Source organism: Spermophilus citellus (assembly GCF_964194105.1).
Source record: "Spermophilus citellus genome assembly, chromosome: 1".
In the NCBI taxonomy this organism is placed as follows: Eukaryota; Metazoa; Chordata; class Mammalia; order Rodentia; family Sciuridae; genus Spermophilus; species Spermophilus citellus.
Window position 1 is genome coordinate 3277059 of NC_138182.1, and position 19418 is coordinate 3296476.

Genomic DNA, 19418 nt, shown 5'->3' on the forward strand with positions numbered 1-19418 from the left:
GTATAATATCTAGCGTATTAACAAAAAAGAAGAGAAATGTTGCATGTAAATATTGGTCTTACAGTCTTTAAAACATGAGGCAGGTTTTATCGTTTCCTGTTTCAAGCATTTGTCTGGCCCAGAAGTGTGCCCTGCAGTTATTTCTGTTGCCATGTGACTAACGACCCACACGTACCGTTTGTTGGTGTTCACTGAGATGCTGGTGTTTATCTTCCCATGATGAGTCCCCCGGAGCTGGCAATGGGCCTGGGTTGCCAGATGCTCGGTCCCTCCTGGCCACGAGGCCGCCTGGAGCTGGATGCTGCCTGTTTGCCGAGGCTTTGTTTGAAGAGCACGTTCTTCGGACTCAAAGCTTTGTTGGCACTAAGTTTCTTTTCCATCCCGAGTGCGAGTTAAAGTGGAGGCTATTTCTAAACACTTTGAAGCAGCAGTGCTGGTGGGTGGTCTGCTTCGGGTGCAGGCCTGTGGGAGCTCCGGAGAACCCGGACACTCAAATTTCCTGCAGTTACAGAGTGAAATAGCAGTGAAAAGAAGACTGCCACGTGGGTCAGAATGACCGAGTGTGCGTAAGCAGGAGAGACGCTCACCGACATGGCCTAGCGCTGGGAAGGCACTGGGGCCTGGTGCTGCTGAGCAGGCGGGGAGGCAGGGGTGGGAAGGCGACTGCCATGCTGGTTTGGGCTCTGCACCCCACTTCTTAGTTCTGTAGGAAGCACCTTCTGTCAGACTGCCATCTGTCCTCTGATAAGTGGGGACAGGAATTTGCTCTGCATGGAAAGCCATTGACTGATCAGAGTGTCACTCTTGGATCCAGTGCGTGGGAGGTACCTGGATGCTATCAGTGCTATTGTCATCAGAGTAGATGCTCCCAGATGGCATCACCATGACCCATGTGCCTGTGGCCCACCGTGCTTAGCACAGGATACCTTCAGATCAGCCCTGAGGCAAGATTGCTGTTGCCAAAGCTGTCCCTGTAGGAACTGCCACTCGGGTTCCTGTTTTCAAATACACCTGTACTTAGTAACCTGTCTGCGGGGTGTCAGCTGGGGTGATTTCACCCCACCCTCGCCCAGGACCTTGGAAGACTCCATGGACAATTTTGTCGTCAGACCTCGGGTTGGCAGGGCTACTGAGCCCACTGATGCCCCAAGGCACAGGACGCCCCATGCCAGGCGTACCTGGCTGACTCCATGTGCCCTCGTGCTGTGGGCACCAGATGGCCAGGGGTCCTTCCTATCTGTTCTTTTCCCTTCAAGTGGCTGAAAATATTAATGAGTAACCTGGTATCAATTTGAAATCTGAACAAAAAAGATTGCATTTTGATTATATTCAAATCACACAAGCATATCCGGCTTCCAAAGTACTTACTTTGGAGTTTTAAAACCTATTTATTCTAAAATCATTCAGTAGGGAAAGCCATTCCTTTTAACTATTTATTGAGAAACACAATAAGAACTCGAGGCCCACGTCGTGGTATAGATTAATGGTGTAGTAATAAGTTTACAGTTATTTCAGATCATAGCAATTAATTTTTTGAGCATCTAAAATGATCACAAATCAAAGGGCTGGAAAGGGGGTCTCACACATTCAAGAAATAACAAAGAAAAATGTACTTTACAGAAAGTTAAACCCAAACTCGCACGTCCTCGTCTCACCCCATGTACACGTTTTAAAGCCTACCCCTGTTTCCTCTGCTTTTTGTCCCCGTCATCCTGCTGCAGAGACTGGGCTGGGCCTCGCTGACCTCCACAGGTGCCTCACACTGCAGTCCTGCTCACAGGACAGCCCACCATTCCAAGCACCGTGCGGAGGACCTGCGTGGGCACCGTCACACACTCTGCACTCCTGATACCCCCTGAAACAGAACGCGCCAGCCCTGGGCTGAGTCTCTTTCCCTTGATCTCTGCTGGACCCCGCAGTCCTCCATTGGGTCAGGGGAGCAGATGTTTTTAAGGCACTTTTATTTCACAGTGGGGCTTTCTCTGATCAAGCACAGAGTGGCATGCATGGAAAGCATGTCTCCTCAGCTGGTGGACATCGCTGCAGAAGGACTTTGAGACTTTGTAGCGCTGTGATTTGCAGTGTCAGATGTGTCAGCAGGGCGGGTGGAAAGCCCTGGGAGCATTTTGACGATTGCTCAGCTGCCCAGTGCTGGACGAAGTTGCTCACACAGCACAGGCCCAGCTCCGTGGGGCAAGGCAGGTGGAGACTATGGAGGCTGTGGAGGCCCTGGGTGCCGTAGCTCTTGCAGTGGGTGACTAGCCAGATGAGCTTCGGGGGCCTTCCACTGCACCTGCGTGTCTGAAATTCCTCTTCTCTTGCAGTGTCAAGGCCCCAGCCTCTGCATGGGTCTGCAGTGTCAAGATGCGGCCCTGTCTTCAGAACAGCATGGCATTCCCGGCCAGAGTGGGCGGGGAGGTGCTTGCCTGTGGGGCAGCAGAGAGGCATCTCACTTAAGAGGGATGGATCACTAGTTGGCATTTTAGAAGGGTGTTGTTTCCTGCACAACAGGAGTTTTTCTGGTTTTCCTCTCATTTTAAAGTAATGCAAAGCAATTGCCAACTCACGTTGAGCCATGGACGACTGACTTCCTGTTTGTCGCCCAACCCTTCCAAGGAGACCTGGGTGTGTTCCCACGGGGAGGCGGCTGCTGAGGTCTGCACTGCCTCCCCACAACCTGCCCCTGGGGACCTGCTCTTGGTCCCATGTCCCCCTACCTCTTAGGTGTCTTCCACTCCCACCCAGGTCAGCACCCAAGTCTACAGTTGTGCTGCGCAGAGAGGAAGGTCTGTGTACCCCGGTGATGGACACTAGCTTCATCCCGAGGGTGTGGACGGGCGAGGCCACACCACAGCGGACAGAGACTGAGGGTCCACACGAGAGCCCTGCTGGAGGTGGTGACACGCCTCGGCTTTTTCCTGATGGAGGGGCCAGAGAGCCCCCCTGTCGTCTAAATCTGTGGTGTGTCTCTATTCTGGTAGCTCACGCTGCCACCGGTGGTCTTTCAATCACCGAATGCAGGTTTTCTTTCTCCAGGGTTGTACAGTTTTAAGAACCAGTGAGAAAATTACAATGGACGAGACCATGACGTGGCGGTGCTCTTGCTGGGCCATGGGAAGGAGGCGTCTCCGACCCCGCGGCGTCTTGAGTAGGGGGAGGAGACCTGGCCCTAGGGGAAGCTGACGGCTGGCCCCAGTGTTGCGTTCAGGAAGGACCACTGGGAAGGACACCATGGTGCTACCGCCTGGTGAGCAGGGACCGCACACTGCGCGATGACTGCTGACGGTCTGTGCGTGTCCCCTCATCTCCTCACGGGTGCAGAGGCAGCAGCAGGAGGCTGGACTTGGGGCCCTGCAGCTTCCCCTGCTGAGCTCTGCCTCCATCCGCATCAGGGAACAGCACCTCCTCTGACTCCCAACAGTCATCTCTGTGACCATTGGTTCTGCGTTAATCTAGGGTGAAAATCTGTGGGTGCCCATGTAGTCTGTCAGTGCTGATGCCCAGGGGAAGGAGCGGTATCTGTCGCTTGGTCGACACCTGTCCCTTGCTCCTCCAGGATGGGGGCGGCTGGGGCAGAGCAGTTTCCATTTCCTGTCCGGGTCATCTAGCTAAGAGGCCTAAGCCACGCATGATCTTGAGAGAAAGCAGAGATGTGCAAACACAGTGTGTGTGAAGCCTATTTTACTCAGAAACACGTTTCTTTGAGACTGGGAGGAGAGGGCCGTTTCATCTCTGGCACCACCGAAGGTCTGCTCTGCGTGGTTCTTCCCTCCTCAGGGGCCTGTCATGAGCTTTCCTGGGGTCTCGGGGTGAGCGCACAAGCCAGGTACACCCTGCACACCTGGCTGGGAGGACAGAAGGCATGGTATTTCCCTCCTAAACATCCTCTTGCCTAGTTTTGGACCATTAAGTGGTCATCACGATATTCAAAGGTGTGAGGCGTTGGGTTATTTCCGAGCCAGAGTTGAGAGCAAGGAAAGTGTCATTGGAGGGGAAGAGCCCCCTGCCCTGCCCCGCACACCTGGAGTGCTCTGAAGGGTGCTATGAGCACTTTCCTCCTGTGAAGGTCCTTCATGCTCTTTTTAGGTGCCCACGGTTCTCCCAGCGCTGACTGACTCTGCTTATCAAGTGCAGAGGCCTCTCTTATCCACAGGTACACTGGCTGGCTGAAAAGCCTTCCCGCAGGAAGTGTGCCGTCTTGGAATTATATTCTAGAAGAGGTGTGAGATTATTCCCCCCTGTAGGATGTGCACAAGAGAGGATTTGGAAACATTAGAGGCTCAAAAGCCATTTGGAGTAGATAAAGGAGGGTGAGTAAATGCGTGTGTGTGTGAGTAATGTGTGTGTGTGTGGTGGGGGGGTGTGAGTGTGTGCGTGCGCGCAGAGGCTGCCCCTCTTGGAGGCTGAGGTGGAGCCTGGTGGTGAGGAGACCTCAGAGGAGCCTGGTGAACTGGCACACCATGACACCATTACACTCTTGCTTGATGGTGGACCTGGTGCTGGCCACCAGCTGGTCCCATGGGCCCACTGGACGCCCACTCGTCAGTAGCCTGGCCCAGGGCTCCTCATGTGGTGATGGGAATGTTCCCAGAGGGTAAGGTGGAGGCTGCAAGCTGTCTTTGGCCTTGGATTTGCAGTGTCCCTTCTGTGATCTTCCAAGGAAGCAAGACCAGCGCAGGCTCCCTGAGAGGGGACTTGGATTCCACCTCTGATGGGAGGAGTTGCTGGTATTGTGGATACGAGTTTTACCACTTTCCACCATGAGCTAACTCAGACTGCCGAGCCTCCCTAGCATTTCACTGAGGATGTTCTTAAAGCACACACTGCAACACCGCCATATTTGCACCTGTCGGGGATTCCCAGTTCTGGCCTCCTCCTAAATCCTGAAGTTTTCCTACTAGTAAAACAATGAAAATAAGAATGACAATTGTGCCAGCTCACAGTAGTTGGGAGGGCGTCGTCCAACCAGACCCCACCACCCGCACATCCCCCTTCAGTGACTTCCTGCAATCTGGCCTGGGGCGAGGGCAGGTGGAGGAGTTGGGCCTCCCAGCTGGGAGGTTGGCTCCCAGCTCCTGGCCCTGGTGTGTGGCCCTGGACTGGCGTTGACCATCACCATGCCCCATGAGCAGGCCTGGGCCCAAATTTGGGGAGCCAGAGTTTGAGGAGGAGGTGAGACATCTGTTTGCAGGCTGAGGGGAGACCTGGGGAGCCTGATCCCTCCACACTTGGGGCTTCCAGAGCAGCCCTGCCATGCTGCCCTCCTGCCCCGGGGCCCCAGAAGGCTCTGCAGCTCCTTCTCCTTCCCAGACACCTGTTCACAGGAAAGTTCTTCCCTGGGTGGAGGAAGCGTCAGACTTCTCATCATTCCCTCTGAGCCTCAGAGCCCTCTCCCTGGCGCACGGGCCATGCCGAGTGCTCTACCTCTACATGGCCTTGGAGCCACAAGGGGCTTCCTCAGCTGCCCATGTAGTCTCCGTCCCGGGCTCAGTAGTTCCTCTTCAGTAGTGCCCGGTGCTGTTTCCCTGGTCACTCTCCTTTGAGGGTGTTTCAGTTGTTCTTTTTTCCAATTTTAAAAAAAGTTCTTTAATTTTTGTGAGGAATGTTGTTAGCAGAGTTCCCTTTTTAGAAAAGGATCCGCAGCGTTCAAGGTGAAGTGACCCCCTGCCCCTTCCCCCCAGGCTCCCACCACCCAGGTGGCCCCCCACGTCCTCTCCCTCCTCCTGAGGGGGCTTTTCTAACTGTTCCCTGGTATTTAGAAGTGGTGCATCCTCTGCGTGCACCCACTAGATGGTGAGAGTCTGCTGGCAGGTTGGAGAGCAGAGGTGTTCAGGACTCCGCAGAGCACGGCCTGTCTCCTTGGGGTTGTCCTCCCTTCCCCAGCCACCAGTCGTGAGCAGCTCGCATGGCTCTTCTCCACACAGTGTGACAACTAAATTGTGCCTTTGCTAATCTCATAGGTCCAGAAAATATGGTTTCTCCGCAGGATAATGGTTTTCATTTTTCTCTTTAATCGTCGAGTTGAGTGGATTGTGATGGATTGAAGAGCCACGGTTCCCTGCAAGCCCTCGTGTGCTCTCCATCTTTTTCCTCTTGGGATACGTCTTTCATGTGAATGAAATCAGCCTTTGTGAAACAAATAGCAAGCATTTCTTCCAAAGTACCATTTGCCTTTGTATTACTTACACTGCTTTGTGGAGAAAATATGAATATGTTTTCCGTACAAACTTAAAAATCTTAGATGGTTGAATACATCATTAGTTTCCTTATTGTTTGAGTCATAGTTACGTAGGATTTTCCACTCCAAGTTTATAGGAAAAATTCTTCCATTGCTTTATCCTGGCGACTTTATGGTTCCTATTTAACTTTTGATCTTTCCTTGGAGTTGGTTTAGAGTGCTGGCTCGATGCTGCCTACACCCTCAGCAGCATGTCCACCTTCGCTGGGGTTGGTCTCTGGGGTTCTCTTCTCTCCCGCCGGCCTAACAACCTGTCCTCCACCCTGTGAGCTTTACTGACGTGTGGAGGGGTCTTGGAACAGGGGTTGAACTGGACACATTCCCACTTGGTGGCAATTTCCTGGCTGTTTGTGTTTATTGTTATTTGGTATTAAATCCAGATTTATCCAGTCTATTCCAGACGTCGGATCTGCTGTCCTCCTGGTACTGTGTCCAGGGTCTTCCCTGAATGGGGAGAAGCAGCACTCTGCGGACCTCGGACCCTCCCCAGCGCAGACCCTTGTACCCTGGTACTTGTCACATTTCTCCGGTCATTCTACTCTCTGGGGCCCTTCCTGACGTGACTTTTTTTCTTCTTTACTAACCTGTGGTTTTCCCTACTGCACAGTACACACAGTTACTTATCCTGTCAGCTATGAACGGCATCAGGTCATTTAAGACTAAACCAAATAAAATCAATGTTTCTATTCTTTACTTGGACTTCTGTTAACCCAAAGTCTTCCTATCACTTTCTCTTTTTGCAATGGAGTTTTTGGACCTCATGCATGCCTTTTATATTTATCTTGCTTAAATTTTATCTTTTATTTGATTACCAAGTTTAACCTTTTTGCATTATGGACTCAAAATATTGACATCTTCCATAATTTTGTCATCTGAAAACTATCTCAGCCACATATGTCTGCTCCCACGATACGAAATGAAGACAAAAAATTCCTGTTGACCAGGATAGTGCTCATGACAGTCATATTACTCCCCCAGACACCCCTCCCAGGACTCCCTCTATCATCTCTCTGTCTCTACCTCTGAATGTCAGTGGTCCCCAAATTCACCTGCAGAAACCTAACCCCCTATGAGACAGATGAAGAGGTGGGGACTTTAGTTTAGGTCCTAGGGTGGACCTGCAGGAGGGATTCGGGACTGTGGAAGCGTCCAGGAGAGACGGCTCCCCTCCTACCATGTGAGGGTGCACAGAAGGTGCTGTTCCTTCAGGGAACCGAGAAGTGGGTCCTCACTGGACGCCAGGGGAGTCGGCCAGTGCCTGGGTCTCGGATTCCTGCCCTTGGAGGGAGGAGGACTGCATTTCTGTTTCTTACAAGCTGCCCAGACTCCAGTTCTGTGCCGGGCTCCCCCTGCATAGGTACCCCAGCCTGGGAGGAGCGAGACCTCAGCGCTGTGCTTGCTGTCCTCCAGGGCCCTCTGCTACAGCAGGGTGGCTCCTCACCTGCCCCTCGCTGCAGCACCCTTGGGGGCAGGGGACCACATGCAATCCTCTGCAAGGTTGTGAGGGTGGAGGAGCCCTTCCCATCATGGCCTTAGAACTTCCAGGAAGCTGAGTGGGTGGGATGGTGGGATGGTTGAAGAGGACAGGTGGGGAAGTCGTGGGTCCCAGGCTACTGGGTGTGCCGGGCTCCCCCTGCATAGGAATCCCCGTTTCTCTGAGGAACACTCTGGGACCCCTCTGGCTTCATGTGTAGGAGAGGAGAGCCCTGTGTCCTCGCTGGGCTGGCCTCCACCTCTGTCCCAGCCCTCGGTCACCTCTTGCCCTGTGCTTGTTGCGCTGGGGCTCCCCTTTCTCTTGTCCCCCAGGTGAGAGTCAGTGCGCTGGGTGGGGCTTCTGAACTGGAAGCTGTCACTGTGCATAAACCTTAATGGGGCAGGTCACACCACTTACCTTTAGGTTTTAGGATCCTTAACCTCCTGGTCACCAGCCCCAGAGACAGGAAGCCAAGTAGCAGCCACGGTGGCTCCCGCAGTGTTCTGTGGGGAGGGAGCACCTTGCTCTCAACCAGGGTGTCCTGTTTCTCCAGAGAAACCACTTGGAGAGCCGTCCTGCTGACCCACAGGCCCTGGCCTAGGACTTGGGGGAGACCCACGTCCAGGCGCCCCCATGTACTGAAGGCATTACCTCCGTCCCCCCTCCTCCCTCCCTCTCCCCTCCCTCCTGTCATGTCTTCTGAGACGGCTCTCACTCCGTGGCCCAGGCTGGCCTCGAGCTCCTGGCTCAAGGCTGCCCTGCCACACCTCCCGAGGAGCTGGCCCGCAGGAGTGCACCCTGCTCAGCCGACGTCACCTTCTCACCATGTCACGTGGTGATCGGCTTTGCATTAAATGCATTTCCAAAGCAGCCTTCAACCTTTAAGGAAAAGGACAGGAAGTATCTACCTTTTAGGTGTCTGAATTCCCTTGAATTTCTTCTCTCCTAAAATAACGACTTAGAGGCATAACAGTAATATAATTAGTGTTACTCTGGAATCTTTTGTAAGAGAAACGATAGTAAGAGGAATCTTATGATTTTTTTTAACTTCTTGTGATCTTTCTTCAGACATTACTGTCTGCATTAATCATTTGCTGCTGTGTGACAATTGTCCCATCCTGGTCCACTCATCATCTCGCAGTTTCTGCAGGTCAGGACTTTGGGTATGGCTTGCTTCGTCCTCTGCCCAGAGTCTCACTGATTGAAATGAAGAGGTCAGCCAGGACCTGCCCTGCCCGAGGCCCAGGATCCCCCCAAGTGCACTGCTTGCTGGCAGGGTCAGCTCCTGGTGGTGTAGTCCTCAGGACTGACCCCCTCCACAGTTGCTCATCTTGCAGGCCTCTCTCAGCATGGACTCCTCTGTCAGCAGTCTGTGGGGAGAATCCCTGCTCCAGCATAGCCCCATGTAACCGCAGGACCTGGGAGTGACATCCATCCCCTCTCATGCCCAGTTAGTTAGAGTCACGTCAGAGGAGCCATCCAGGCCTCGGGGGGGATCGTTCCAGGGAGCGAGCACCACGAGGCAGGTCACTGGGCATCCCTTAGGGTCTGTGCATCCGTGTCAGACTTTCACCTGGACTTTTGACACAGGAGCTCATAACACAATTCGGATACAGTGGAAGTCTTTAAGTGCAGCCAGTATTGATGGAGGCATTTGGATTCTACATATGGTTGCCCAAGTTGTATCACTTTATTTTAAAATTCATGGAGAATAGGAACCAGGTCTGGCTTCACAGGTCCTCAATGACCCATGCACTGCTAGGTGGGCCCTCCAGGGCTCTGTGGAAGGCTGACCATCTGTTGTGTAGCTCTGGGAAGAGCTCATTTCTTCAGAGATGTTCAGAAAGTTTCAATGATAGAGGATGGATATTTAAAGCCACTGAAATTTCTTCTTCCCATCGGAGTATGCATTATTTTTTAATTAGCTGATATAAAAGAGGAAGATGAGCTTTTCCTTTTGGTCATGTTTGCACACAGAGGCCGAGGGCCGAGAGCCGGAAGAGGAGACCAGGTCCTCATGTTGGGCCTGAAGTCAGTGAACAAGAGGACAGTGCCCACAGTCCCCGAGTGAGGGTGTGACTCAAGGGGCCCTGCAGCTAGTGCCTCAAGTGAGAGTAGTTCTTGGGGACGACACCTGCGACGTCTTTGTGTGTCTGAGGTTGGGACCTCCACCAGGAGGCCTCCCAGACACTCGGTGGCACCCAGTGTGGAAGCCTGGCAATGTGGCCTCAGCTTTCCACCAGGCGGTCTTTCCAGCCTCGCGTCGGTTGGCTTGCAGACTCTGCCCCGACTCGGGCTGACCACATGGCTTCCTTGGCCCGTGCCATGTCTGCACCCTCACTGGTGCAGAGGTCTGATGGACATCTGTGCAGTTAGGGCTGCCCCCCTCAGCTGCTCTGTGCTGGCTGTGGGAAGGAAAGACATGGAACAGAACTGAGTCACTGCTGTCCATCCTAGACGAGCCACCACCCAGCCAACCCCAGACCTGTGAGCAAGCAGCAGGTTGGCAGAACCACTTAGACAATTGGCCACTGACCATGCAGGACACAGCGTGAGCTCAGCCAGATCAGCCCAGCCCGGCCCAGGTCAGAGGAACTCCAGGAACCGGGGACAGAAGGAACACTTTTTGTATTTCTATGTTTTCCTTAGTTCCTGGGTTTCTGTGTTACTCAGCATCATTAAAGCACCAATAGCACACTGGGTGGACTCTGTTAGCGTGCTAGGAGTCCACCAAAGACAGGGCGATTGCACAGCAAAAGCGTCACATGCTGAAAATAAATGAGTAACTTGTGTGCATCTTAGAGCACAACACACACCTGACCTGCCATGCAGCACTGTGTGGCTCACCAAGGCAGTCACATGGCCCACAACCCCGCCTTGAAGATTAGTTAACGTGTTGGTCCTTGCTGAACAGCAGGCTTGCAAATGCTGGATTTAATAAAGCAAACTTGGATATGGAATTGCCCAGACCGGAACCTGGCAGTGACCTGGTTCAGGGGAGTCAAGTCTCATTATTATTTTATGAGTTCCAATTGTTTGGTGATAAATCTCAGCTAGATTAAAGGTTTATTTTTTCATGAAACAAAGAGAATAGCACACAGAAGGAGGATTCCAGTCTCCAGGACCTCCACACGCACGTGCACCTCTGGGCATCAGTACAGACGCATTTTCAAGTCTGCCAAGTTTACCACATGCTCTGAGTTGGAAGGGCCAGAGAAAGGTGGTTTGAATACAGTTTTCTAATGAAATAGAAGAGGCAGGAATAACATCCTGTTTGAAATCTCTGGGAAGAATGCCTTTTTGAAATGTTTTTTCAAGAATTATTTTCAACTAACTAGAAGAGGAGGACTGGCCTGGGCAGCGACCTCTGCTTTCCCAGATGCAGCCCTGGCCAACATCAGCCATGACCTCCGCTGTACCTTGTAGGGCTCCCGTCATGCTAGGCCATGTGCCACCCATGGAATTCTCTGTTCCTGTGTTTTTACACCATGGAAAGAGCGGAAGCGCTGGATCTTACCTTTTATTTGCTTTATGGATTCTACTTGCTAGCTGGACATAGCTAATGGACCTGCTTGGCAGACCCACTGCCCCAGGAAAATGGTTTCAGTGTGACAGTGAGCTGGGAGCCCACAGGGAGGAACCTGGTGTCCTCCACTGACTTGTCAAGAGCTGCCCTTTTAACAGGCAGAGGCAGGCAACTGCAAGTGGAATATGACTTGCTCGGTCCTTTGTGGAAGTGTGACCAAATAACAGAGGTCACAGGGGTGCTTTTCAGTGGGAGGCCATCTTCCAGAGGGAGCCTGCACTCCATGTCCTGCGGGTTTCCCTCCCTCCAGCTTCCCCTGGCCATCCACCTACATGGCCAGAGGGTAGAAACAAAATCCGCCTCTTATTGCATGTACACTTGACCCTTTTGACAACTGGTCTAGGTAATTCTCATCAGTCCCATTTTAGAGGTGAGGTCACCGAGGCTAAGAGGTGGCCCCTGGCTCAGATTGCATAAGGAGGATGTGCATATCCCGATCAGCCTGGAGCCCAGCCTGAGTGATGTTGAGCTGGCTCACTGTGCCAACCTGGCTGGGCTGTGGTGCTGTTTAGTTAATCATGACCTGGCTTTAGATGCTGTGGCTCACATTCACAACCAGGACACTTCCAGTAAAGCCGATGGCCCTCTGTAACGTGGAGGAGCCTCATTCAATCAGCAGAAGCCCTGGCAGGGCCTGAGGTGTCCCGAGGAAGCAGGAACTCTGTCTCAAGAAGGAGGTGCATGGAGCCTGCCTGAGCTCCCTTTCTGCTGCCATTTGGAATTTGGACTGCAGCACGCAGAATCTCAGGCTGCTGGTTGGCCTGGGCATTTTAGACTTCCCAACCCACATGATCCCCTAAGCCAGTTTCTCAAAATATTTCTCTCTAATCTCTCTCTGCATGCATATATGTGAATATCTCCTGTTGACTCTTTTTATGGAAAAAACTCACTAACACAGATGCCAATCACCAATGTGCCCAGGCTTTTCAACACTGTGACCACAGTGGGAGAGACCACCAGAGCTCAGACCCCCCTGAGGAAGTAAACTGGATTCCAGGGCAGCTCCCTGCAAGAGTTGGACGGGAGCTCTGAGCAGGGCACTAGTGTGTCCCTCCACAGCAAGGCCTTGTCCTTAGCTGTCTCCAAGCCTCATGACTGTTATCAGCCTAAGGAATCCATCACTGGCTGCTTTGTCTAGGCCTGGAGAAGCACTCAAGATCAAACGTTGGTTCTTGGCTATTTCTCTTTAGAAAAATAGAGCCTGTAGGAGTCATATAGATACAGACACACAGACAGATGGATGTAGATAGGTAGACATAGACGCTTGGATTTAGAAACGACACCTAGGGGGATGGAGACAGAGATTTAGTGTAAGGAGTTGGACCACTGGACTATAGGGCTGGCAAGTCCAAAATCCTTAGGGCTGAAAGCAGGCCACAAACTCAGGCAGGACTTGATATCTTTTTCTCCAAGAACCTGGTGTTGCTGTTCAGAACTCGAGCAGCTGGGACAAGGCCGACCCACACTGTGGAGGGTGGTCTACTCACCTTGAAATGAGACGCTCATAGGTGCTGACCACGCCTACCAAGCTCCTCTCCAGCGACACCTGGACTACAGTTAGATTAAGTAACCGGGAACACTGGCCTGGCCACACTGACTCAGGAGACAGGCCACAGTGTGGGCCCCATAGCTGTCCCTCTTCTGCCCACCTGACGCTCTGCTGAGGAGCTGGGGTCTGCCCCTTCTCTGCCAGTACTCAGGCCCTTCCTGGGGTCACTGACTCTGCTGGGCATCTCAAGGGAGACTATTTAACTTCTTGCCCACTGGAATAACCTTCTGAGGGCCGGAGGGACCCTTGGTCCTTCCACCAGGTTGGATAGGCCATGGCCATGCTGCCCAGTCCTCCCAGGTTCCGCCTGTGAGCAGTTTTGTTCTTTTCCTGGAGTTATTTTCAAGTTTCTTCTATTCAAAGTCTTTAAAAGAATAAAGCGGACATTTGCATTGCCTCACTTTGCAAATTTAATGAAAATATTTATAACCACTCTGTTATGAAGGCTGATGTTTTCTAGTATATTCTACCTAATTTTAAAAATGTTTCCATGGCCTGGTAAAATGTGATCTTGAGCCAGTAGTGAATTGCAACCTGCAGTGTGAACGCTTCTGTTCTCGACCCTCTTACTGGGAGTGGTCACCCGCTTTGCCCAGCCTCTGCCTGTGGAGGAGGTCTTTCCACCCTTTCCTGTCTTCCCTCTTGATCAACAGGGCACCCGCCATCCCAGTCCAGGTCCCCATCTCCCACCCAGCAGACCACCCTGCCGAGTTGTGTCTCACCACAGCTGCACACGCGGATTGCCCTCGAATGCACCATCTTCATTTCTGTAATAAAAAAAAGCATTAGAAAGTAACACGATAACTGTAGGAAGTCTGCAAGGCGCAAGCCCCAGCCCTGACCGTGTGTCCCACACCCACCACTGCTGACTAGGAGGGCTGGGCCGGGGCTGCTCTCTCTCCTGCCTGACTCTGGGCCTGCCTTGTGCCTCTCAGCAGATGGGACACTGGAGGCTGCAGGGAGCAGAGCCATGGCCTTACACCCGGCCAGGCCCCTGAGAAGACCCCCTCCCAGGTCCCCTGACCCCCGTGAGGCTGCTGGCCCTAGAGGGAGGAGCAGAGTGTGCAGAGAGCTCAGCCCAAGAGCAGCTGCTGGCCACATCCCTGGCCATGCATAAGCTCCGTCAGGACCAGAAGAACCTCTCCTGACCCCCCGCTCACAGACCATCAGCAAATAAGGGCTAAGGTTTTGAGCCACTGAACTTTACAGTGGTGTCTTACCTGGCCCGGCTGTGGCAATAGACACCTGATTCAACAGGAAGGACGCCGAGCTTGTTTTAGACAAGCACCCAGGTAGTTCTAACCAGGCTGAAATCTGAGATCATCTGGAGGATGGTGCAGTATGGAAGAACTAGCCCTTGGACCCTGGGTTGTCTTTTTTTTCTTTTTCTTTAACCCAGGGGTGGATACTGTATGAGTTTTATGCCTTTTTTTCACTTTTATATATATATATATATATATATATATATATATTTTATTTATAAATGACAGCAGAATGCATTACAATTCTTAGACACATAGAGAGCCCAATTTTTCATATCTCTGGGTGTACACACAGTATATTCTATGCCTTTTTATGGGCATCTTCTTAGCTGATGATAGGAACTTCCTTTTTGCCTCTTAATGAGATATGTTATATTAAGATACTCTTGTGCTCCTTGAATAATTCTGCTTGCTCATGAACTATTGTCATTTTAACACTGACATGGACTGAAATTGCTAGTATTTTATTTGGAATTTTAATAGGCCTATTCATAGCCTGTCATTTTCTTTTTTGTACCTCTCTTGTCAGGTTTGGGGATCAGCTGGGCTGACTTGCAGTGAACTGGGGAGGTGGCCGCCGTCTTCTTGACTTTTGGGGGCTCTCTCATCTGCTCTCTGGGAGCGGGAGAGAACTTGTCCCCCAACTCGCGGCCGGGCACCTGTGGGAGTCCAGCTGGGTGACCCTCCGGTCTCCTGGTGTTGCTGTGCAACTAGACAGCAGACCTGGTCTGCAAGGGGCTTTGGAAACTCTTCTCCTGACAAAACGTCACCTGTTCCTGCTGTGAGTGTCCCAGCCGGCCGGCGGGCCTCGTTGGGGCCGCAGTGCTATCTAGTTAACCTTCCTTCTAGCTTTGCCTCGTCCCTACTTGTGTATGTGCACGTTCTCATTTTTACTGAGGGAACTGCCAGATGTTTGGCATTTGAATTAGCATTTTTTCCCCTCAAAGAATGAACCCTTAGATGTGTATATCAAATCTGGTTTTATTCTATTTCTGCCATTGATTTTCTTTCTAAAAAATTGCTTCCTTCCTTCCTCCTGCTTTGTTTTCCTTCTGTTAACTTCCTGGAGCGAATGCCTTCGTTTGTTTTCATTTCTTCTCTTCAATAATAAAAAGCTTTGGTGGATATGAATCTGTCTTTGAGCACAGCTTGATTTTATTTCACTGTGGTCAGAGCAGTTGGCCTGTGCGTTTCTGCCTTTTGAGATCCAGTGAGGGTTTTCCATGTGGTTTGAGCCAAACTTGATTTCTGTGAATATTCTGTGGATCCTTGTGAAGAATGCACATTCTTCTACAGAGAACAAAATCAGAACGAGATTATTTAATCACCCCCACAATTCCATTGATGAGGTGTGCTGTATTTCTTGGACCATTCTGTTAAAGACTGAGGACGTTTCCAACAGTAAGGCTGTTTACTTTATTGAAGGACATTGCACTCAAATTAAATGTATATGAAGGTGGAAAATTTCCTTCTGTCCCTTCTCCATCCTGTTAGTCTGCTCACCAACAATAACATAAAATAAGTTATCTTAGGCAGTCATTGCACATTTCTGTACGTCCTTCAAGAATTTAAGTCAGGAGAATATCAACACGTAGCCCTCACACCCGAGTATTCCACCCTCGTGCCGGAATTAGAGAGACCTCACGGCAGATGGGTAGAGCACTTCGGGTCAGGAGGTCTCCCCAGGTGGCCCAACAGCACAGTGTGTCACTTCGGGCACCTCCCGGAGCTCAGCACGCGCGGCCCTGCCCCTCCCCCTGGTGTCCTGGGTCTGTCCTCCCCAGGATCCGGGCTGTGCGTCGTCCGGTCTACTCTCAACAGTTTTCAAACATCAGTGGAATGAAAGGAGCGCCATCAGTCATGGGCCGGGGGACAGACGGTCTCAGTGCCCACCGCCAGCTCGGACTCAGCCAGCAGCCTCCCCGCCGCGCTGGCTTCTTGCGGTTTCTACGTCACTTTTCCAACCTGGCAGCACTGGTATCCTTGACACTCTTTTAGCTCTAAATTTGGCCAGAGGTCATTCCTTCTGCCATTTTCCAACCCCCTCAAAGGTTCTCTTGCTCTCTGGGGTGGCCAGTGCTGGACAGCCACCTGGATGGCTGGCCCTGTCCAGAGGTGGCCTTGCTCACGGCCCTGGTTTCTCCACCTGGGAGTTCTGCCCAGAGAACAAGGTCTTTGTGTGGGGCCCAGATGTGACTGGGGGGCCCTCTGGTCACAAGGCCTCTGCTGGCCACCCATCTCCTTGTGTTGTCCGTCTAAAGACACCTTATCTGAGACCTATCGTCAGTGTCCTCAAACCGAGCTCAGGGCCAACAGGAACGTCATTTGCGCGAAGCTGGGGCCCCTCAGGTTGCTGTTGAATTCTGAGCACTGCACCATTCTTCATCCCTGTGCTGGGTTCACAGGGAAAAACTAAGAGACATATCCTCAACAAGGAGCTTGCTGACAGCATGACAGGGCCGTGACGGTGGCCTTGCTCCACGCGGCTAAGATGCTCTGGCCTCTCCAGGCGCGGGTGTGAGGGGTGCAAGTTGAGTTGGGGGCTGTAAGTAAGTTTTAGCAAATGGTCACAGTCACAAACATGATGATGACTGTGTGTCTCTCTGTGCAGATCTCTATCATCGATGAATCAGGTGCAGATTTTTAAGTAGTTTAAAATATGTTAGTTATAACTCTAATGCTTAAGAAATCTGCCCGTGTTACCTGTACAGAATTGCATGACCCCCGTCTTCCTACGTGGAGAAGTTGGTTATTTTGTGCTCTCTGGAGCCTTTGTACAGCTGGCACGTCGGCAGCTCTCACCTTGCTGCCCGAGTCCGCTGTGTCGTCCCCCCGCCCCCCACATAGCCACACGGCCTCCAACGCTGGACAGCTCTGCTGTTTTCAGTGCAGTGCTGGGTCCACCTGCACCTGTGTGAGGGGACACTTGGGAGGGGGCCTCTGCAGGAAGGCGCTCTCTAGCCCAGCAGGGGCGCAGGTCTAGTTCTGTGGCCCTCAGCGGGTTCCCTCCCATAGAAGTGGCACCTATCTACTCCCAGCAGCCGCGTGAGAGTGCCGGCTGTCCCCCACACCTTGCCGGCCGGGGTCCCTGTGTCTTTTCTCTCAATTTTACTGATCTTTCCCCAGAATCGGCTTTGTCTCCAGTGGTTTTCTCTGTTATCCTCAGGTCCCTGGAGGCAATTACTCTTCCACTTTTCTTATTCCTGCTTTCTCCTTGTGCGAGCTCCGGGTTCACCTCGGTCTTCTTTTCCCTAGGTCTCAGTGTGACAGCACAATCAGCTGACTGGGGACTTCCTTTGCTAAGATGTCCCTTTCATGCCATTGATTTCTTTCTGAGCGATGGCTAAGCTGTGTCTCACAGAATTTGACGTTTTTTTCATTCAAATATATTTCAGAATAAATTCTAATTTCCCCTGAGACTTTCCTCTTGACCCAAGGGTGCTAAGGTTTCAAAGTGTGATGCTAAATTTCCAAATATTTGAGCATTTCCTAAGTATCTTTGTGTTTGATTGGTAGCTCTTTACGTATGGCCTTCCAATGTTGCTCAGGTTTGTTTTATGGCCCAGCATGTGATCTATTCTGATGGGTGTGCACTTGGAAAACACGTGTTGTACTTGTGGAATGGAGAGTCTCCAAGTGCCGAGTCGACGGACCTGCTCATTGGCAGGGTGCAGGCTCCGCTTTCCTTGTGGATTTTCTACTTGCTCTATCTATTGCAGCGAGAGAACCTTGGGACTTGGCCTTGTTTGGGTTTGTTCAGTTTTTGCTTCAGATATTCTGGAGCTGTGGTGTTGGACGCATGCACATGTAGTCCTATTATTTCTTTTGATTAATTCACCTTGTATCACATGTAATGTCCCTCTTTATCCACAGTGAGGGATTTATTCACCTTTTCTTTAAAACCACCTTGGTTTTAAGATTAGTGTTTGCTTGGGATATAATTTTGTCATCTCTTCACTTTCAATTTATCAATACCATTATATTTAAAGCAGTCTTCTTGAAGATAGTATAAAATGAGTGGTTTTACATTCAGTCTGCCAATCTCCTTTTAATTAGTGCTTTAAGACATTTATATTTAATGCAATTATTGACATGTTTGAGTTTAGGGCTCCAGTTTTACTGCTCAGATTGCCCCAGATTTGCTCCTGAGAGCCTCTGAGCTGCATCCTTTGGGGACCAGGTCCTGACTTTCTGGCACTAGCAGGTGTGCTTGGCTCCAGCTGCACTTTGCTGGCCTCAACCCTGGAACAGCTGTTTCTCCCAAGAGTCCCCCTTACCTCTGGAAAGCCATATTTAGGAGCCAGGATCCATGTACTCAGGGTGCTCGATGCTACCTAGAGTCACTTACTGCTTCTAGGCCTTCTTCTAGGACGCAGCAGACAGACACATCCAGACCCACTTTTTTCCACACCATGGCGGTTCATTTGACCACACCCCTCTCTTCATTTTTAACTCATTTAACTTCCTTTTTAACTCATTTCTCTAATGAATCCCGACTGTCACGACCTAAATATATTTACTTATTTTCTCAGTCTTTTTCAGAACTGCTAGCCTCTGCCCCTGGAGAACAAGCTCACCAGAGTACAGTTCTGCGGTCCTCCCTGTGGAGCCCTAACACCTCTGAGAAGGGTCTTCCCAGCTCGCAGCTGTGTCTTGGTGCCCATCCGACTTGCCCACCTGCCCCTGCCTCCTTCCCTCGCTCCCTCTCCTGAGGCCTGGTCTCTTGAACTGGCAGGAGAGTTTATTTTTGGATAATATGAAATGACTTTGCTAGAAGCAGAAGCCAGCATGGCACAGATTCCCGAGGGCTCTCCTCTCTCCCCTGCCAGCCAGCACCCTGGCCTGCCAGCCCCGGGCTCCACAGGGGAAAGTGCTGTCCAAAGACCAGTTTTGCCTAAATGGAAGCAACCAAAGGAACAGGGGTGTGGTGGGGGGAGGGGGAGGGAGCCAGGGAGGAAATGCCTTCTTCTCTTTCTGTGTATCCACTTCTGACTCTGCCCTCCCTTGACGTTTGATTCTTAGAAACCACACCTCTGGTCTGGTTTTGGGGTGCCCTATTCTTTCTGAAATGTTTTGTTAATTTAGCTTGTATTGAATAGAATTTAAAGGCGATTTGAGAGACATTTCTTCCACAAGCCAGCCTTGGTGGTAACGTTCATGGTCTTTACCAGAAGCTAGAGAAGGTTCCCTCCCAGTTTCTAACTTGTGATCTTCCCAGTCCAGAATAGGCACAACCTTAAAATTTCAGTCTCTATTTGAAAGAGGAAGATTATTTTTCTGTAGAAATAATCCATGTTTGGGGGACTTTC